The sequence below is a fragment of the Amblyraja radiata genome, chromosome 16 (genome assembly GCF_010909765.2).
Source record: "Amblyraja radiata isolate CabotCenter1 chromosome 16, sAmbRad1.1.pri, whole genome shotgun sequence".
Taxonomy (NCBI): Eukaryota; Metazoa; Chordata; class Chondrichthyes; order Rajiformes; family Rajidae; genus Amblyraja; species Amblyraja radiata.
Genome location: NC_045971.1, coordinates 14,558,993 through 14,579,620, shown reverse-complemented (window position 1 = coordinate 14,579,620; position 20,628 = coordinate 14,558,993). Strand labels below are relative to the sequence as shown.

The 20,628-nt window shown below is 41.9% G+C and overlaps 1 protein-coding gene across 1 annotated transcript in view; it reads right to left on the bottom strand.

Moving 5' to 3' along the window:
* Window positions 1-20,628, bottom strand: part of limd2 (LIM domain containing 2) — a 41,239-nt gene that overhangs the window by 9,705 nt on the left and 10,906 nt on the right. The window lies entirely within an intron of this gene.

Sequence of the window (20,628 nt, the reverse complement as noted above, 5' to 3'; positions counted from 1 at the left end):
TTTTTTAATTTTTATTTATTAGAAGCAAGTGTACAAAAATATAACCAACGGCATATGACATAATACAGTTATTGTACAGCTTCAATTTTGACTTTTAGCTATGGTTAGGAGAAAAGAAAGGAGAAAAAGAAAGAGAGAGAAAAAGTGGAATGTGCAAGGATAGAACCCCTAGACTACCAAAGTGATGTAGCCAAAGAGTGCGTAAATAAAAGAAATTAAAAAGGAATAGAGGAATAAAAGGACAAAAAAGAAAGGTAGAGAAAAGTGATGTTATACCTGCCTCGCATCCCTCCCCACCCATCACCCAATCCGTAATTAGATTTAACTGCAAAATTGTGTTGTACCATACTATCCTTGTAATAAATCAATGAATGGTGTCCATGTCTTCGGAAAATGATCTGGATTTTCTGCTAAGACAAGTCTAATATTTTCAAGATGTAGCGTCTCAGACATGTTTGTAATCCACATTTTAAGAGTAGGGACAGATGTATGTTTGCAAAATTTGAGTGTTCGTTTTTTTGCCGTTTGTCATGCCATAATTAAGGAAACGTCTTTGAAATAATGATAGCTCAGAGCTGGCTACTGACGTACCTAGAATAATCAATTCCGTGTCGGGGTCCAGTTTTGTTTTTAATGTTTTTGAGAACATTTCAAAAATTCCTCTCCAAAAATTATGTAACTTTATGCAAGAGGCGAAGGAATGTGTTATAGATGCTTCCTGAAGGAGACGTTTATCACAAATAGGAGATACATTTGGAAAGATCTTATTCAGTTTAGACTTTCAGTAGTAGAGTCTGTGCGGTATTTTAAATTGAATTAACGAATGTCTAACGTTAATCGAACAATTGTGTATATATGAAAGGTTTTCTTCCCATCTATCTTTTAGAATTTTTAGGCCAAGTTCCTCTTCCCACGCTCTTCTAATCACTTCTGACGATGGGATTTCTATATTTAAAAGGGTGTTATACAGATATGATGTTAACTTGTTTGACTCTGAATTTCTATTCATACATTCGTCTAGTATGTCTGGCAGCAAAGCTTGGTAGTCTTGGGTATCTGTTTTCAGATAGTCTCGAATTTGAAGGTATCTGAAATATTGATTACCTTTCAGGTGATATTTCGACTGTAATTCTTGAGAGAATGATCTCATAAAGATCGAATTTTTTGATTCCTAATCTTTCCCAATATGTAAACGTTTTGTCTAAAATAGATGGCTTGAACAAAGGATTATTGGCAATTGGTGAAAGAAGAGATAAATTTCTCAGTTTAAAGGTTGATTTCACTTGTCTCCAGATTCGTAAAGTAATGTGGATAATTGGATTTTTCTCATATAGTGTGTTCTTCAAATTTATTGGAGACAGACGAATCGCGCCTATGTTAAAAGGCGAACAATCCTCTCTCGCCATTATTAACCAATTTACCTGTTGGCCTGTATTGTCCAGCCAGTAATTACATTTTTAATATTCGTTGCCCAATAATAGTATAAGAAGTTGGGGAGAGCCAATCCACCAGTTTCTTTGGGTTTACATGGATGCCGTTTATGAATTCTATGTGTTTTATAATCCCAAATAAAGTTTGTAATCAGAGAATCAAGTTTTTGGAAAAAAAATTTAGGAAGATGTATCGGTATTAATTGGAATAAATACAGGATTTGTGGGAGGAAGATCATCTTTATAGCATTTATTCTACCTATTAGAGACATCGGAAGTGTTTTCCAAAATTGAATAAGAGCGTTTAATTTAGTAACTAAAGGAGGGAAGTTTGCATTGAATAGAGAAGTATATTTTCTGGTTACCTGAACACCCAGATATTTGAATTTTTCCGTAGCAATTCTGAAAGGAAATTTTAGAAGGTGTATCAGCTCTTGAGGTTTTATTGACATAATTTCACTTTTGTTCCAGTTTATTCTATATCCTGAAAAGGAACCGAATTCCTCTATAAGATTTCATATACTTGGAATGCTAACTTGGGAATTGGTGATATATAATAATACATCATCTGCATATAATGATATTTTATTATTGGAGTATTTAGTATCATAGCCATGAATGTTCGGATGTACTCTTATACTTTCCGCTAGAGGTTCAATCACAAGGGCAAATAACAGGGGTGATAATGCACATCCCTGTCTATTGCCCCTGGATAACTGAAATGTAGGTGAGAGTATATGGTTAGTCAGTATTCTGGCAGTCGGCTTATCATATAACAGTTTTATCCATGAGATAACATTTTCTCCCAACTGAAATATTTGCAATACTGTAAAAAGATATTTCCATTCTACTTGATCAAATGCTTTTTCTGCATCTAATGAAATAATTGATGTCTTCTTTTATCGTTCTGTGTGAGTACATTATGTTAAAAAGGTGTCTCAAATCATTAAACGAGCGTCTCTTGGGTATAAACCCCGTTTGATCCGAGTGTATTAATTTATTAATGTATTTACTTAATCTTCTTGCCAAAGTTTTCGCTAATATTTTCTGATCTGTATTTAACAGGGCGATTGCTCTGTATGATCCCGGGTCTTCCAGATCTTTATATTTTTTGGGTATAAGTGTGATTCAGCTAATGTTTGTGGTAATGTCTGTTCTTTAAATGCGTATGTATAAAAGTTGTATAAACGCGGGGAAATTACCTCGTAAAATCTTTTATAAAATTCGTTACTAAACCCATCTGGTCCTGGTGTTTTGCCATTCTTCAATGAATTGATTGTCTCTTCTATTTCTTTAATTGAAATCTATGCTCCAAATGTTTTGGATGTATATGAATTTTGATAAAATTGTGCAAATCTTTCATTAATGTCTTTTGGAAGTGTTAACAATTCACCTTTATCTGATTTGATTTTTTGGATAGTATGGTCCTTTTCAACTTTTCTCAACTGGCGTGCTAGAAGTTTGTGGTTTATCGCCGAATTCAAAATTTTCCTGTTTAGTAATTTGAAATAGTCTGATAACTCCTGCCGAGAGAATTTGATGTAGCTTAAATTTTAATACTGCTATCTTATTATGTTTTTCTATAGTCAGATCTATCGCGTTTTCTGAGTCAAGTCAAACTTTTTTTTGAATGACAAATACAGAAATTCAATTCAATTCAATCGCTAGCTCTGAACTGAGACGTTGGTCAGTGCTGGAATGAAGGGTGCCTCCGTGCTTCCACAGTGATAATATGGACTGGAAGAGACCACAGTCAATGGGCATCAGTGGTACAAACACTGTACAGATTGAAGACCAGCGTTATGCACTCACCACTTCTCCATTCATTACCATTCTGAGAATTACACTGACACCATGTGTCTGACCACGCCCAGCTAAACAGAATTCTCCTGTTTTAGAAACATGGAAAAATAGGTGCAGGAGTAGGCCATTCGGCCTGTCGAGCAAGCACCGCCATTCAATATGATTATGGCTGATCATCCTAAATCAATACCCCATTCCTGCTATCTCCCCATATCCCTTGATTCCGTTAGCCCGAAGAGCTATATCTCTCTCCTGAAAACATCCAGTGAATTGGCCTGCACTGCCTCATGTGAGATGTATTTCAATATACATCCTAACAGCAGGAAATTGAATCTGTTCAACAAATCAGTTGCCTTGACTGGTAGTATGTTACCTCGCATTCTCTCTCGTTCAGCAGGCAGGGATGGCATCAGGCTTTAACTCACCCTCAGCATGAGTCTACACTCATCACTTCTATTGCTTGGCAATAGGTTTGGATGTGGGAATGCTCCTGACTGTAGGAACATGTTGATGCCCTGGATTGGCACCACTGCGTGGATTCTGGAAGTGACATGCTTATTACTCTCATTGAACCTAGGAATTATCTCAAAGAAAAATATAGGAGAAAATGGAGATCTGATATAAAAGCAGATAATGCTGGAAATGTTCAGCAGACCAGACAGCATCTTTGGAGACTTAGGCTTTCAAGGCAATGATCTTCCAGAATTATCAAGGCATTTCTAGTAAATTCAGAAAGAAGCAATTTAAAGCACTGGTTTGGCGACTGCTCTGCAGAAGACCGCAAATAAATTGCAGTGTTATGAATGTAGCCCAGTCCATCACACAAGCCTTCCACCTACAACTACTCCACCTAAACTTCACTGCCTTGGGAAAGCAGACAACAACATCAAGGATCATTCGCATCCTGATTATTCCGCCGATCTTCCAATCTACCACGTTGTGATCCTGGCACATTTTTTATCTGCACTTTCTCTGCGGCTGCAATACCAAATTCTGTGCTCAGTTTACTTTCGCATTTGCACTCCCTGAAGCATTCACGTATGATATGATTTGCCTGAGTAATATCACTATCTCGGTACACGTGACAAAAATAATAACCAGTAAAACCAGTAAATAGCTTGTCCACCAGAAGAGGGCAGCCTTCCATCATATCCTCCTGTCTGCAATCACGTCCTTCACTTCATTTAATTGTACCACAGCAGCGTCAGTGTGAGGACTTAACTGAATGGACATGATGAGAAAAACTTGGAAAAGCTAGGAATTTCTGTTTAAAGGCAGCGAAGGTATGAGGAGACTGGATTAAGATGCTCTAAGTTATGAACAGTGTTAACAGAGTAAATATGGAGAGACGTCAGACGCTTCATTAACCAGAGAAAACAAACTTATGTTGGGCAGAAGAAGCAGGGACAACTTGAGGAAAATTATTTTAAAACAAGAAATGCAATGAATATAATCTGGAACATTAAAAGATTGCTGGAAGCAGAAGCAAAACTGGTTAAATATTTAAAGGAGAAAATATATACAGTTATAGGGAGAGGGTTTTAGTAGTTAACTACTAAACAATAGGTCAGAGGGGCTGAATGGCACCCTCCTGTGCTGTATCAATCTAGGATTTTTAATTGTTCAGCTTCATGCTCCCCAGTTTCATTGCCAATTGTCTAAATGTGGAATCAGGACCGGCATGACACCAATGCAAAGTAAACATTTGCAGATAAGTAAGACCGAGCACCCATTTGCTCGAGTCAGCTTGGATTTTGCCACTGGTTATTCATTTCATTAGAGTTAGCAATAAAAGTTGAAAGTGCATTGCATCAATGCCGATCCTCTTGTGTAAAAGACACCACAGTATAATTCAATGCTACGATTTTCAGGGGAACCTTTCTGTTCAGCTTTGAGAATTTTGCCAGTTTATCCAAAGTTCCTTCTGGTCTTTCATCAAGATTGCTGCAGCTAAGCAAGAGAACACTTCCTTGAACACATATCTCGTCATGCAGAAACTTGTAGATCAGCACGAGGCTGCTATTTTTCCCCCATGAGTACTTCATTTGATGCCACACATCTTAATTCCACGATATTGTGTAACTATTCTCGTAACAGAATATGTGCACTCAGTAACCATTTGTGGCTGAGAAATCTGCAGTAACTCCATCTCCTACATAAATATCTTATTTAAATATCCCTTTTTTTAAATAATAATTTAACACAATGTCTAGGCACCTATCTTAATGGTTACAATTACCCTCTGCACACAAAATCAAAATGTTGCCGAATTCATTCCGTTTATTTTTGAACATGCTCCTGCTTTGTGCTAGTGATCACAAGTAGAAGCTCATAACTGGCATTCAATACCATGTACAGGGCCCTTCAGTACATTGTGCAGTGAGGATGAGATCTGCATTGTCCATGTGGCATTCCCCATCCAGGCCATAGTGTCTTTTAAGGGGTTGAGTAAAGCCTGGAACTCCCCTGGGTTCCTTGTCTACAGTTTGCAACAGGCCACTTATAAACCAGTACAGTAACAGCTGTGGGCAAGTTATCAGCCTGTATATCTATCTAAGTTATCTATCTGCGAGTAGCAGAAGGAACCAAGGGACACAAGCAGGAAACAAGGTCCAATTACAGCAGCAGTGTCAGTGCAAAGCCAATTTGCCTGTTAAGGGTGGCAGACAGTAATACTGCAGCTTTCTTCTGGTTGAAGAGTTAGCTCACTGCCACTGATGTTTGTAACTGCACACAATGGCTGCATGTAGCGCAATAGTAACTTCATATTTAATAATAAAGAAATACAGCAATTGGCTCAGAGTGCGCTACATTTCCACAAACAACGTCGGCAAGATGAAGGTGCTAGTTATCAACTTCAGAAAGCAAGGGTCAATCAGCTTGAATGGTGTCAAAGTGGAAATGGTTGAGAGCTAAGTCCCTTGGTGTAAATATTACCATCAATCCGTTGTGGACTAACCACATGGCACTAACAGCCAAGAAGCAAACCAATGTCGCTACTACCCGAGGAGATGGATAAAATTCAACATGTTTCCAATGACTCTTACAAATGTCTACAGATACATTAAAGAAAACATGCTGCTGGCTTGCATCACAGCTTGGTTTGGGAACAACTCAGCGCAAATCTGCAAAACATTGCAGAGTGGATGTAGCCCAGTCTATCATACTGACAAGACGTCCTCCCATTGACTCCATCTTCACGATTTGAATGGCGGAGCAGGCACGAAGGGCCCATTCCTCCTCCTATTCATGATGTTTCTATATTGCTATAGCCAGGCAATTGATGCAGTCTGTAAACTTTGAGCTAGTTACCAGTTAATTTGCACTGTAATTGTATGTGTACATTATGGTTTTCATTCAGCAGGGGACAATTTTTATAATCGCCCTATAATTAGCCTGAACTCATAAAGGTCAGTCTGAACCCTTTAAAGAGGAAGTCATGGTTGAAGTTATTCTGAAATGGAAAATAAAGAGTAGACAATCAGAATCTTTTTCCAAGGGTGGAAATGTCAAAGACTAGAGGGCATAGGTTTAAGGTACAGGGAGGCAAGTTTAAAGGAGATGTGCAGGGCAAGTTTTTTTTAATTACCAAACGGCAGTGGAAGCAGATACGATATGCAGGAGACATTTAATGGCTTTCCGATAGGAACATGAATATGCAGGGAACAGAGGGATATGGATTACATGCAGGCAGAAGGAATTAGTTTAACGTGGCATGTTCGGCACAGTAATTGTGGACCAAAGGGCCTGTTCCTGTGCTGTCCTGTTCCATAACGAGACAACCTAGGAGAGAATGGGTTCCAACATTGTGGAATATTGCACTGATGGATTTTCAGAAGAAGGTAGGGAGTAGGAGAAATGTGATCTATCCACAAGGATCCATGAATCTCGTTTGACAAACCTTCCAAAGGTAAAATGATCTGATTACTCCCATGAAGTATAACTGTAACACGATAATGCTGTAACATTATATTGTGCATTCTGGTATTTTTCGCTTTGCACTAGCTGTTGTACTTGTATATGGCTTGCGTGTACTCATATAGTGTGATTTAACTGAACAGCACACAAACCTTTTGCTGTATCTTGGTACATGTAACAATAATTAACCAATACCAATGCTGCAAAGGTGCAAATTCTGTAGGAACTTTAATGACCTGTGTGTGCTCTAGATCAGTGAATGCGATATCTCACCATTAGGCATCACCAGCATGGACACTGCCCATGCACCAAATCAATCCCTTACCTAAAAAGCTCTTTATTAATCAAAATTCAAGGATAACATTTTTAGATATACCTCACCTCACACGCTGAGCACTACTGCAAGTCACATCAGCCTGCTAATCTACCATGTCATTGTGCAACATTCATTGGCACATAAAAAACACAGATTGGCAGATCAGGCTGCATCTCTGGAGAACATGGAGAGGTGACCTTTCGGGACAGTTGAAGAATATTTCTTCTGAAGAAGATTCCCAACCCTGAAAAGTCACCTATCCATATTCTCCGGAGATGCTACCTCACCTGCTGAATCACTGCAGCACTTTGTGGCCTTTTTTTGTGAACCAACATCTGCAGTTCCTTATTTCTACTGCACATTGTATGGCAGGGTGTGTACAACTGATGGTGCAGATATCCCTGGCTATGAAGCAGATATTGTTAGGATTGCTTATGATCAGATGCAGCCCATGGAGAATGAACCTGTTATCCACCTCAGGGGGTTGCGATGTGGTCCCTCATAGTGGTGTCAGCGACCATCCTGTTACCATTCCAGACTACTGATGCTGACAATGAGATGGTGCAATCTTAAACACGGTTTCTGAGCGCAGACTATTCAAGGCCATTCTTCAGCACCACAGCAGTCTCGTTCACTGAAGGTCAGAGCCTTAGCAACCATGTTGCAGAAGCAATCAGACAGGATAAAGACACAAGGAAGGCTTGCATTGAGGGAATAGACAGGTTTATCAATGGTTCTAAATAAAAGAACATACTTTTGCTTTATTGATATAGTTAGGAATGCACATTTGGTCTCGCGTTCCTGCGGTTACAACAGGGTTTTTGCCAGGATCACAGGGCTTCAGGTCTCGGCAAATTCTTGATCAAACATGAACCAAATAGTTGAATTTCAAAGCTGAGATGGGTGACTGCCCTTGGCATCAAGACCACATTTGACATGACATCCAGAATCTGTGGTAAGTCAAAGGGCTTTCAGCGGGGAAAAAAACGCTGATAGCTGGAGTCATATATTGGTAGCACTTTGGTAGCAAAAACAGGAAGGCAGATTACTATCTAAATGGCGTCAAGTTGGGAAAAAGGGAAGTCCAACGGGATCTGGGGGTCCTTGTACATCAGCCTATGAAAATAAGCATGCAGGTACAACAGGCAGTGAAGAAAGCGAATGGCATGTTGGCCTTTATAACAAGAGGAATCAAATTCGGTAGGGGGCGCTGCACTGGCGGCAGCCTGTCGGCAGCATGTCCGTCTTTTTTCAACTTTTTTTATTTTTTTAGTATGTTTAAAAGTGTGTTTTTAATGTTTCTTTGTGAGTTATGTGTGGGGGGTGGTGTGGGGGGGTGAGGGGGAAACCGTTTCGGCCGCCTCTTCCATGGAGAGGCGACTTTTTCAGGTCGCCTCCCCGTGGCCTAACAGCAAGGATCGGCGCGGACTTTCCCGGAGACGTGCCCGGAGCTTCAGCGGCGGGCGCAGCGTGGACTCTCGGCGCGGAGCGGGTGAGACCTCGCTGGAGGGGAGCGCTCCGTAACGCTGGCCCGCGGCAGCCGGCAGCCTGAAGCCGCAGTCTGCAGAACTCCAGCTGGTGCGGCATCTACAGCCCGGGATCTCACGTTGGGGACCCGGGTGGAAGAAGAAGCTTTCACTGCCGGCCCGCGGCCATCTTCTACCGTGGGCGTGGTATGGACTTATCATCTCCCCTGGAGGGGAGCTTCGACCGCCGGCCCTGCAGACTGCGGTGCTTCCGGCTGCGGCACGGCAGGTACTTTAAAACTTTGACCGCCGGCCTGCGACCTACACCAGCCTGAAGCCGCGGTCTCTGGTTGGGAAGAGCCGATCCTGGACTCACCTTGACTTTGACTTTGTCCCTTACCATCTGGACGCCTGCAGCAACGGCTGTGGAGGGTGGAGGTCCCGACCACGGGGGAAAATGGAGGAGGACTGGCCAAGCTCTGTGCCTTCCACCACAGTGATGAATGCTGTGGTGGATGTTTGTGTAAATTTTTTATTGTGGTTGTGTTCTTTATTATTGTACCGCTGCTGGCAACCCAAATACCACCGACCTTGGTTGTGTGGCAATTAAATTATATCAATTATCAATTATCAAATATAGAAGCAAAGAGGTCCTTCTGCAGTTGTACAGGGCCCTAGTGAGACCACACCTGGAGTATTGTGTGCAGTTTTGGTCCCCTAATTTGAGGAAGGACATTCTTGCTATTGAGGGAGTGCAGCGTAGGTTTACAAGGTTAATTCCCGGAATGGCGGGACTGTCATATGCTGAGAGAATGGAGCAGCTGGGCTTGTACACTTTGGAGTTTAGAAGGATGAGAGGAAGTCTCATTGAAACATATAAGATTGTTAAGGGTTTGGACGCGCTAGAGGCAGGAAACATGTTCCCGATGTTGGGGGAGTCCAGAACCAGGGGCCACAGTTTAAGAATAAGGGGTAAGCCATTTAGAACGGAGAAGAGGAAACACTTTTTCTCACAGAGAGTGGTGAGTCTGTGGAATTCTCTGCCTCAGTGGGCGGTGGAGGCGGATTCTCTGGATGCTTTCAAGAGAGAGCTAGATAGGGCTCTTAAAATTAGCGGAGTCAGGAGGATATGGGGAGAAGGCGGGAACGGGATACTGATTGGGGATGATCAGCCATGATCACATGGTTGATCATCCCATGATGATCAGCCTAGCTGGCTCGAAGGGCTGTATGGCCTAATCCTGCACCTATTATCTACTGTTTATTGTCTATAGTCTATTATCTTGGACTAAGGAAGATGATTGTCGGAGATCCCAATCCTACAACTTCACTGCAAGAGTTTCTCTGGGCAGTGTCCTCAGCCCAACCATCTTTAGCTACTTCACCTATCATCTTTCTGCCATAATGGCAAAAAAGAATATGTTTGCCATTATGAGTACTTTTGTTTCGTTCAATATCCCAAAGATAAGCAGGTTTGTATGCTAATTGACCGCTGTAAAATGCACAGTATGTAGATAAGTGGTGGAAATTGGGCGATATTAATGGGAATGTGGAGAGAATAAAATGAGTTAGGGTAGGATTAGTGTAAAAATGCGTGTCTTATAGTCGGCTTGGACTCGGTGGGACAATAGATTTGTTTTTGTGGCAACCTCCATTGCTCTGTTCTTGATGTTGAATGGCAATGCCACTGCCAAGTCTCCGACCAGTCACATTCATACTGTGGCGACATGAGCAGGTCAGAGATCAGGTATCTTGTGGCCTAATTTCTCAAGCCTTTCCACCATGTATAGGGCACAGGTCAGGAGCATGATTAAGTATGTTCCCTTTATCTGGATGACTGCAGCTTTAACAACATCCTATCGATCTGCCTAAACGTTCATCCCCTCTAAGACTGGCACACAGTGCCTGCAGTCTGTGCCATCTACAAATATATCACTCTTTATTCATCAAATAACTCCTTCCCCGTAGCATAGTGCAAACACCTTCACCAAAAGGACTATAGTAGTTCATGGAGGCCACTCACCACCTCACAAGGACAATTAGAGCTCTACAGTAGAATTGGCCTAACCAGTGATGCCTAGATGTCGAACATTGAACAAACAAAAAGCAACCTTATGATGCAATCACATGGCAGTCTTGGCCTCAGTAAACCCCAGAGACACTGTCTCTCTTCATAAACAGCCTGTTTATATCTCTCTATCCTGCCAGAAATGGCTTGGGGCTATAAACATCCAATCGCTCCTCTGAAATGAATATCTGATGCCTGGTGTGTATTGGGAGATGATTTGATTCTGCGGTTCAGCTCCAGTGGAAGCCAGGCTGCCTGTTGCTGAATTGCTGCTCATTTGACAGGATGCATGAAGCAGATAGGAAGCTTTGCACCCTTTCCCACAGTGTTGGGCTCTTGGTTACTATTCCCACTCCCCACTACAAACCGTCCTTTAAAAGCCCACTTCTGGTACAGTAAGTCAACATGCAGCCCAGTGGCCAGTGCTCTCAATCTTTAAATAAACACAGCTGCACCCCATAATAAACTGGAAAGTGCAATGATTGAGTCAGGAAGCATATGGAGAGGTTCCACAGAAAACATTCCTTGCGATTCAACCAGATTGGAATCAGGTATACACTTTCATGTTCTGCAGCCGATGGCACCATTTGCTTCAGAGCCAGAGTCCCTATGCTTCTGCCCATTTCAGGTGCCTCGTAGTTGTTGATGAATCTTAGTTATAATCAGGAGGATCAGTATCCTGCAAGGATCTGCAGTTCCTTGTTTCTGCTGCATCCAAACACCCCCATCTGTACTGGGGGAGGAAGGTGAATTTTTCTCATTGATTTTCGCCTTGCTGCTGGGCAATAAAACTGGTTACCAAGAAAATCTCCATCATGGAGAGCATGCATCAAAATAACAATCAGCCGTGCTGAAAATGTGTCACAAGACCCTAACTAAATTTCAAAAGGATATCTTGGGGGTATACCAGCGTGGGTTCAACAGAGTGAGTACTCGGCCCTGTTTGTGCTATGCAAATGATTAGACCTAAATTTAGGGGTTGGGTCAAAGAAGTTTGCATATGACACAAACATTGGGTTTGTGGTTGGACTGGTTTAGATTGCATGGAGATATCAATGATCAGGTCATTTGGGCAGACGAGTAGCAACAGGATTTTACACTGTATAGTCCTTTACTTTGTTGCTTCTCCCCAGTGCATTTCCTCGTACTTAATTAAAACGGTGTGGAAGAACAAATAAAATCTTAAAGATAGTGGGACATAGATGATGCGGTTAAAAAGATGTACAGATTAGCTAACGCCCTAAAACCTCAGGAACCCATCACCAGGCTCTGTGGTATTCAACTTTTCAGTCATTAACACTCCTGTTGATCATTACTCAACTTTCAGTAATTGAGGTAATTTTTAATCAAATATGCAAATTTACCCTAAACTCCTAGAATTTTACATTTCTGATCAATCTGCCACATTTTGTCAACAATACGCCAAAACCCGTTTCATGTACTTAGAATGCACTACTTTCATCTGTCGTCTCAGAAAATGTAATCTTCAGTCAGACACAACCGTTTCTTGAGACAGTCTTGCTGACTGTCCTTGACTAATCTTGCATTTCTAAGTGTTGACTTATACCATTCTCAGAATTTGTTCCCAATAATTTAGCACCAGAGCCATACAGTGGGTAGCATGGCTCACCATTCAATGTTGGCCCATCCTGTAGCCTTCAATGGCTTGGCAATATAAGTGCTTAGCCAGATATATTTTTTATTATTGTGAGCGTACCTGTTTTCACCACTCTCGGGTGCAGTATATTCTAGATTTCAACCACCAACTAAGTGATAACAAATTCTCCTCAGATCCCCTCCAAATCACCACCCCTCATCCCGAACCTATGCCCACTCGTATAGATAACTGCTATAGGGAAAGGTTTCCTCCAATCAATCATACATAGGTCCCTCGTAATATTGTACACCTTTATCAAGTTCCCCTCAGGTACTCCAAGGAAAACTTAGTCTATCCAGGAACTATTTGTAACTGTACATCTTCTTCTTCCTATAGTGTGGCGACCAACTGTACACAGTACTCCAGCTATGGCCTCACCAACATTTTATAAAGTTGTGCCATTAATTCTCCACTCTTGAATATCAATGCCATAGCTAATGAAAGCAAGAAACGAGTCGCTGCAAGTAAGAACTTAATTACTCTGTTTCTGGACATATGACAACAAATCACTCTTGATTCTTGACATAGTGTTGTTTAATGTTCCATAGCCATGCTTGCAGCCAAAGAGAACTGGAACACAGAAGAATAGGAGTAGGGGTTGGCCGCCGGCATGCACAGAAAAATGACTAACATAAGACCATCATTTCTAAAAATCTAATACATATGCATTCAATATAGTTATCTACCTTTGCTTTACATATTTCTCATGATCTAATGATAGAAAATACCATGGATCCACCACTCTCTGCGAGAAGGAATTTCCATGTACAGTAAACCCTCATTATAACGGACCATAGTGGGAGGCGGGGGGAGGATGACGTCTGTTATTGCCAATTGTCGACTATAACTGAGTGTGACACAAGGCAGTTCATGTGTAGGGACCCAACAATAACACTGAGGCTGAGCAAGAACTACACTGGCAGAGGCGCCTCTTTTCATCTGAAACACAAGACCAAAGCCTTGCCTGCTGTTAGCTACAAAGCCCCAAGGTCTCAATACAGTAATACAGACTGTGGTGACAGCAGGCATGGTGAGGAAGCGGGCGGGGAGGCGGTGGCAGCCGGAGGGGGGGTGGCATCGGCAGTCCAGCTGGTGGTGAGGTTTGGTAGGTCCATCCGTTATAACCAAAATCCCTTGGAAAGAGGTCTGTAAAAGCAACGGGTTGCTGTATCTCTATGTTAAATGACCAGCCCTTTACCATGCAAATTATTCTGCTCTTCAAGACTCTCCCACCAATGAAAACATCTCAATATTTACCCTGTCATAACTCCTGAAGATCTTATACGTCTCAGTGAGGTCACTCCTCTTTTTCATGAATGCTAAAGATGGCAAGCCCAACTTGTTTATTCTCTCTTAGGACAATCGTCTCTTCCAAGGAATTGGCCCAGTGAATCATTGGACTGACTCCTATCCTATTCTCTGGTAATTCCTGAGATGAGAGCAAAAACGGTGTGCTGTTTTCCAAGTCTAGCTTCACCAGTTTCCTGTAAAATTAAAACAAAACTCAACAATTTTTAAATCCATCCCCTCTTGCCAACATACCAGTTACCTCCCTAACTACTTGCTGCATCTGCCTGCCAACCTTTTATGATTTCTATGTGATTTGTCTGCATTGCCAATGGGACTTTAACGCTGTTTCTATCATCTTGGGTGTTGCCTGACCTGCTGAGTATTTTCAGCAGTTTCCGCTTTTAATCCACAAGCTTAGATTCTGAAATGGAATAGAAAAAAAAAATTGCTTGGAACATCAAAATAAATAATAAAAGATCGGAATTTCTAAAAATGTATTACAAGTTCTGAGATTGTTTTGATGCTCCCTTGCTGGCTTATCCATGACGTTAGCCACATGCTACCCAAACCAAACATGAGCATTAAATATTGCCTTGAGCACTAACATAAGACCATCATCTGAAAGAAATAAAACAAATGCTGCGATATTAGCCACACTGATCTCAGTGGCATTTAACCAATTACCATGGCAACTGCTCAATGTTCAGCATTAGTCTTCCATGTGCAACAATCAAACTGTGTATATTCTCTACGTGCCCTGGGATTCCTATGATCCACAGTACACCCATTTCTGGATAATGAAACTGAAAAGAAAGCCTATAAAGTTAATCTTTCAATACCTCAAAATGCCTGAAAGACTTCACAGCCAACTAAGTATTTTTTGAAGCCTATTCACTTTCTAGAGTAAGGAAGAAGAACACAGCAAGGTCGATCATGTAGCAGAGTTAATTTTCAACAGTGTTGGTCGAGGGATAGATATTGGTCAGAACATAGACACGAATTCTACCGCTCCTATTCAAAAAGGGTTATAGTTTAATACGTAAAAACAAATTATCAGCATAGATGCATTTACAGTAAAGCTAGGAGAGGAGATAGGAATGGAAGAATATACTGATAGGGCCAGATGAAAACAGAGTGTGAAGAAGCTTGTGTTGTATAAATAATGTTACATGTGTATGTAATATGTAAGATGGCTCAGTGGTGCTCTGGGCTGCCACTTTAGATCTTGTGCTTGTCCTGGAGTGTTTGGTCTGGCACACTATCATTGTCAGTTGATGAAAGACTAACATCTTGAACTGAGAAGCAATAACGTGAATGATCTTTGTCCATAATTCACCACATGTTGACCTTTCCAATGCAAGATAGACACAGGCAATCAGCAATTCCCCAGAAATGAGGGAATAAAGGGGAACTTCCACCTTTTAATACAGAACATCTTACAGAGTAACAATGATCATAACATGGTACCTATTCTTCAACCTCTGATGTTTATAAGATTAATGGTGAAGAAAATAGAAGAATGTATTTGACTTGTAACTACCTACGTATGTGACAATTAATGACAGCAACAAAAAGAGAAGCTTTAACACAATTTGCCCAGTTGAAGCAATCACTGAATATCCCGCAGTCTAGGCATAAGCTTAGGGGCGACCGAGCCTTTGCGGTTGCAGCTCCTAGACTGTGGAACAGCATCCCCCTTCCCATCAGAACTGCCCCCTCCATCGACTCCTTTAAGTCAAGACTAAAATCTTATCTATACTCCCAAGCCTTTCCTGACGTCCACTGAGCGAGGGCTATATGTATATATGTATGTAGTTTGTTTGTTTATACTATTCTTATAACAAATGTAAAGCACTTTGGCCAACGAGAGTTGTTTTTGTAAATGTGCTATATAAATAAATGTGACTTGACTTGACTTGTTACTTTGATGTTGAGATCCTATGCTGTTCCCAAATTCTAATCTTAATCTGATGCCCTAAATGGTCGGCCCGGTGGCGAAGAGGTAGAGTTGCTGCCTTACAGCGTCAGAGACCCAGGTTCGATCCTGACTACGGGCGCTGTCTGTTACGGAGTTTGTACATTCTCCCCGTGATCGCGTGGGTTTTCTCTGGGTGCTCCGGTTTCCTCCCACACTCCAAAGGTGTGCAGGTTCGTGGGTTAATTGGCTTCAGTAAAAATTGTAAATTGTCCCTAGTGTGTAGGCTAGTGCTGGTGTACAGGAATCACTGGGTCGGCGCAAACTTGGTGGGCAAAAGGACATGTTTCCGTGCTGTATCTCTAAACTAAAGGAGAGAGAAGGGCTACCAATTCCGGTTTAACACATTCCTCGAGATTTCATCACAGGATCAGCAACTCCACCCTCACCCAAGAAGGGTTTCGGCCCGAAACGTCGCCCAGAAGGGTTTCGGCCCGAAACGTCGCCTAGAAGGGTTTCGGCCCGAAACGTCGCCTATTTCCTTCGCTCCATAGATGCTGCTGCACCCGCTGAGTTTCCCCAACAATTTTGTGTATCCACCCTCACACTGTTGGTTTCCCAACATATCCATCTATGTCTTCCTGCTCAAATAGAGTAAGTGGAAACACGTTGTTACTTGATATTATGATTCATGACTACCAGCCCCTAAACCACTTCTCCAAACACCCATCCCCTCAGTGCCCCTGATATAATTAACCAACATTTGACAAGGCGATGGTGGGGTGCTGGGGAAACATATTTTCTTTAATATCTCAGTGCAGCACAGAAACATGCCCTTTGACCCAACCCGCCCACAATGAATGTTGTCTACCTGGATTAGACCCATTTGCCCAAGGTTGGCCTACTTCCCTCTTTTCTACCTTTCCCACCACCTGCCTAGATGCCTTTTAAACATTGTAATTATACCACCTCTACAGCTGCCTCTAAAAAAAGGGTACATCTAAAAGGCTGGCCAATGCTGTTGACCAATGTAGCAATCTGAAGTTAGCTGACATAAGTGAAGCCCAAAGTACATTAAGTATCTCCAGAGATCAGTTCAGACTTGCTCTTCCCAATCAATTGCGCAAAACTGCATAAGATTCCTAATTAAACCTACCTGTGGAAGCAAAATAAATGTAGTAGGTGAAATGCTTCATCACTATCTAAACTACAACAACTTTAAAAAGTATTATTTTACACTGATTATTGATAACATATGCAGACACTTCAGCAAGTTTGCAATCTCATTACTCATTTATCACAGCATGGTGATATTCACTATAATTAATACTGGCATAAAGTTGCAAACGGAACAAGAAATTTAAGAGAATCATACTGGCATCTATTCCTGAAAGAGCAGAAAAAAAATAGGTTAAAAACTGTTTAGAGGTGTCACTTGGAGGAGAGTTTAATTCAATGCCGAACTGACCTTTCAAGTTAGACCCAAGGCTCTTGGAAATTTTGACAAAGAGCAGAGTAGTTTCCTCCCTGTTTACTGCACTAACATTTATCCCATGGCCAGCATCACTGAAATAGTTTACCTGGTCATAGTTCCATTCTGGAACTTTGTGGTATACAGGAATTCAAATTGCTATTAAAATACACTGTGCATCATCAGTGGAAGTTCTTTCCTTCTGTTCCTTGGTAAGAACATGTCCATGTTAAATCTCTAGAGCCAGGAGCAGAGGAAGAGGAATGGAAGACATTGAGCTATTCCTGATCCTGCCTTTAGCTGACCGACACAGACTGGTTCTCTGACAAGTGTGTCAGACCAAAGGACAGACTGGAAATCCTGGCTACCTTTTCTCCCTCATGGACAAGGTGACACTGAAGATTGGGGGGAAAAGTCCTCCAAGATCTAACGACCCCCCCCCCACTTTGGAATCATGTGTGCATATTCGCTGAGCTGAGAGTGGACATTTGCGAAATATATCCGTGTGTGCCAACACAAACATTGAGGGACGTGGAATTTTGCTGGGACGTCTGAACTCCCACAGAATTCTGCATGTTTATTTATAGTCAAGTAGTTTTCTGACTTGTCAGTTTGTCATAATACGTACTTTTAAAGGAACAGAATATCATTGAGATTAAATACTAAATCAATTGAGAACAGCAACACAATTGAGAACTGCTAACATTTCCTAAATAGGTAATGAAAGACTCTTGCAACACATTTCCATCAAACCACTTACCTACTTCCTCTTCTGTTTGACAGCACTTTTCATTTTGTGTCATCTTGTAATTTATCAAAGTCAAACCATTTTCCTGTTTACCATCAGACAAAGTAGTGACATGTTTTCAAAGCACTGTGCCTTGTTGTGTGGTGGTATCTGAATCGCTCATGTTACCAACAATATACTAAAGGCAGTTATCAGGAGCCCCTGTCTTGTTCTTATAGTGTGCTTATGAAAACCATTTTTTTCATCCACCAGTCCTGAAGGTGCACAGTTTTGCCTGGGAGGGAAAGGAGGGAGGCCCCAATCTCATTAACATTCAACTGCTGGAACTGAACTCTTCCAACAAGAACTGGTTGGCTTCTTTCAACTTACATTAAGTCATGGAAAATATGCGCAAAAACTTCTGACTTTTGTTTTCCAAAAATCGAACGATTCCACCAAGTACATTTTCTCATTAGACTACATCTAATTTGCCTTGCTCTGGACAACACTTGATTTGTGCCATGAAGGGTGATTGTGTGATGAAGGGTCCTTGACCTGAAACCTTGACTCCATTTCTCTCTTCACTGATGCTGCCTGAACTGTGGAGTATTTGCAACATAATCTGTTTTGCCTTGACTTGTGCAACCTCTCGAGTGAGATGACACTGACATGTGCATCTTAGAACCTGTCAAACGATGCTCAAAGCTAATGTCAACGGATCAGCCTGCCAACAAGGACACCAAGACCACTCAGCCAACAAAAACTAATTTTAGTTTAGTTTAGAGATACAGCATGGAAACAGGCCCTCCAGCCACTAAGTTCATATCGACCACCCATTCATATTAGTTCTCTTTTTCCCCCACTTTTTCATACACTTCCTACACACTAGGGACATGTTACAGAGACCGATTAACCTGCAAACCCACACGTCGTTGGGATGTGGAAGGAAACTAGAGCACCCAAAGTAAACCCACACAGTCACAGGGAGAACAGGCAAACTCTACGCAGACAACATTCGAGGTCAGGATCGAACCCGGGTCTCCAGTACTATGAAGCAGCAACTCCACCAGCTGCGCCACTGTGCCACCTTCTCATGGCTTAGCTTATTGAGGGGAAGCGCACTTAAGAGGAAGCTCAGGTATTCTACAATGGACGAGACTCAGGAACGCATGCACAGTTGAGCAGGCCCTTTCTACAAAACCTCTTGCCATGGCAGACTTCAAATCTCAGCGCAAGAGTTGGGGACATTTCTGCCTAAGTAAAGATCGATGCGTGGTTAGGGGATGGCATTGGGCAGAAGCTCAGACGTATGAGTCAGGCAGATTGAGCAGGTGGTCAGGCAAGTCGGAGAGAGGCTGATGCTGGTAATAGAAGCAAGGTGCTAAGAGGTAGATGCACAAAGGTGATGACTGCACAGGTGATTAAGGGGTGAGCAGGAGCTTAATGCTCCTACCAACTACCAACCATCCACAAATCCTATATTTGTTCTGCCCCATTACCTTCCTCTAAATTCTACCCCTCAACTGCATACGGGCTAATTAACCCCCAGCTCCATGTAACTGAAGCCTCCTAATCTCTTTAAATTTATATTCAATCCTATCACAACAAACAGTAACATTCTGTTAGCTTCCCAAATTATTTTTTACAAATCATGTACCCAGATCTTTATGCACCTCAGAGATGATAAGCATCATTTTTTAATTTATTTCTCCTGCCAAAAAGGAAAACTTTGCAGTTCTCTACGCTATATTCCATTTTCCAAATGACTGCCCTGTTACATTACTACAAAGGGATGTGGATAGGTTAGGCTTGTGGGCAAAGGTTCTCTGTACATGTTGTGAAAGGTTGAGGCCCCCAGGGCACGCCACCTGTTACTCGAGGCTTCAACTCTCCAGCATCTTCATGAGTTTTGGAGACAGTAGAACATCTGCACAGATTGTATGCAATGAGCTTGATGCCCCTGTGCAAACGCAGTGGCCTTTGCAGGCTGGTGTGTCATACATTCACAGAAATGCCACAAGCAACTTCAGCCTTCTGCTCAAACTGGCAAACAGCTCTTCAATCAAAGAAATGCTCGAGCACTGATATCCTGTGAGATGACGGAACAGATAAAGGACTAGGGCAGCTTATCAAGTCAACTGAACTTAGAGTAACTGCTTGCGGTCAATGGACAGGAGTAGGGTATTACAAGTTGCTGGAGAACAGCCCATTGGTTTGGACTTCAGCCAAAGTGGCGGGAAGTTGCTACCTGTGCATTTGATGTTATACCAAGCTAGTGATAAAGGGGCTGGGATTGTAGGGTGCATTCAATAGAAAGGGATGGGATCGGAAACTGGCTGGACTGGTGCATTGTAGTCTTTTCACAAACAGCCAATGATGCTGGCTTTGTTACTTGGGACTGGGGAAGCAAGAGTTTGTTATTTTGAGCGGATATGGTTTGTGCTCATGACCCGAAGTGTGCGAACCTTCAATACTCTCTCTGTCGTATCAAGTGTGTGTTGGCTGCATAACTGGGTGTGCAAATCTTTCTGCTTTAGTTTAGTTTAGAGAAACAGCACGGAAACAGG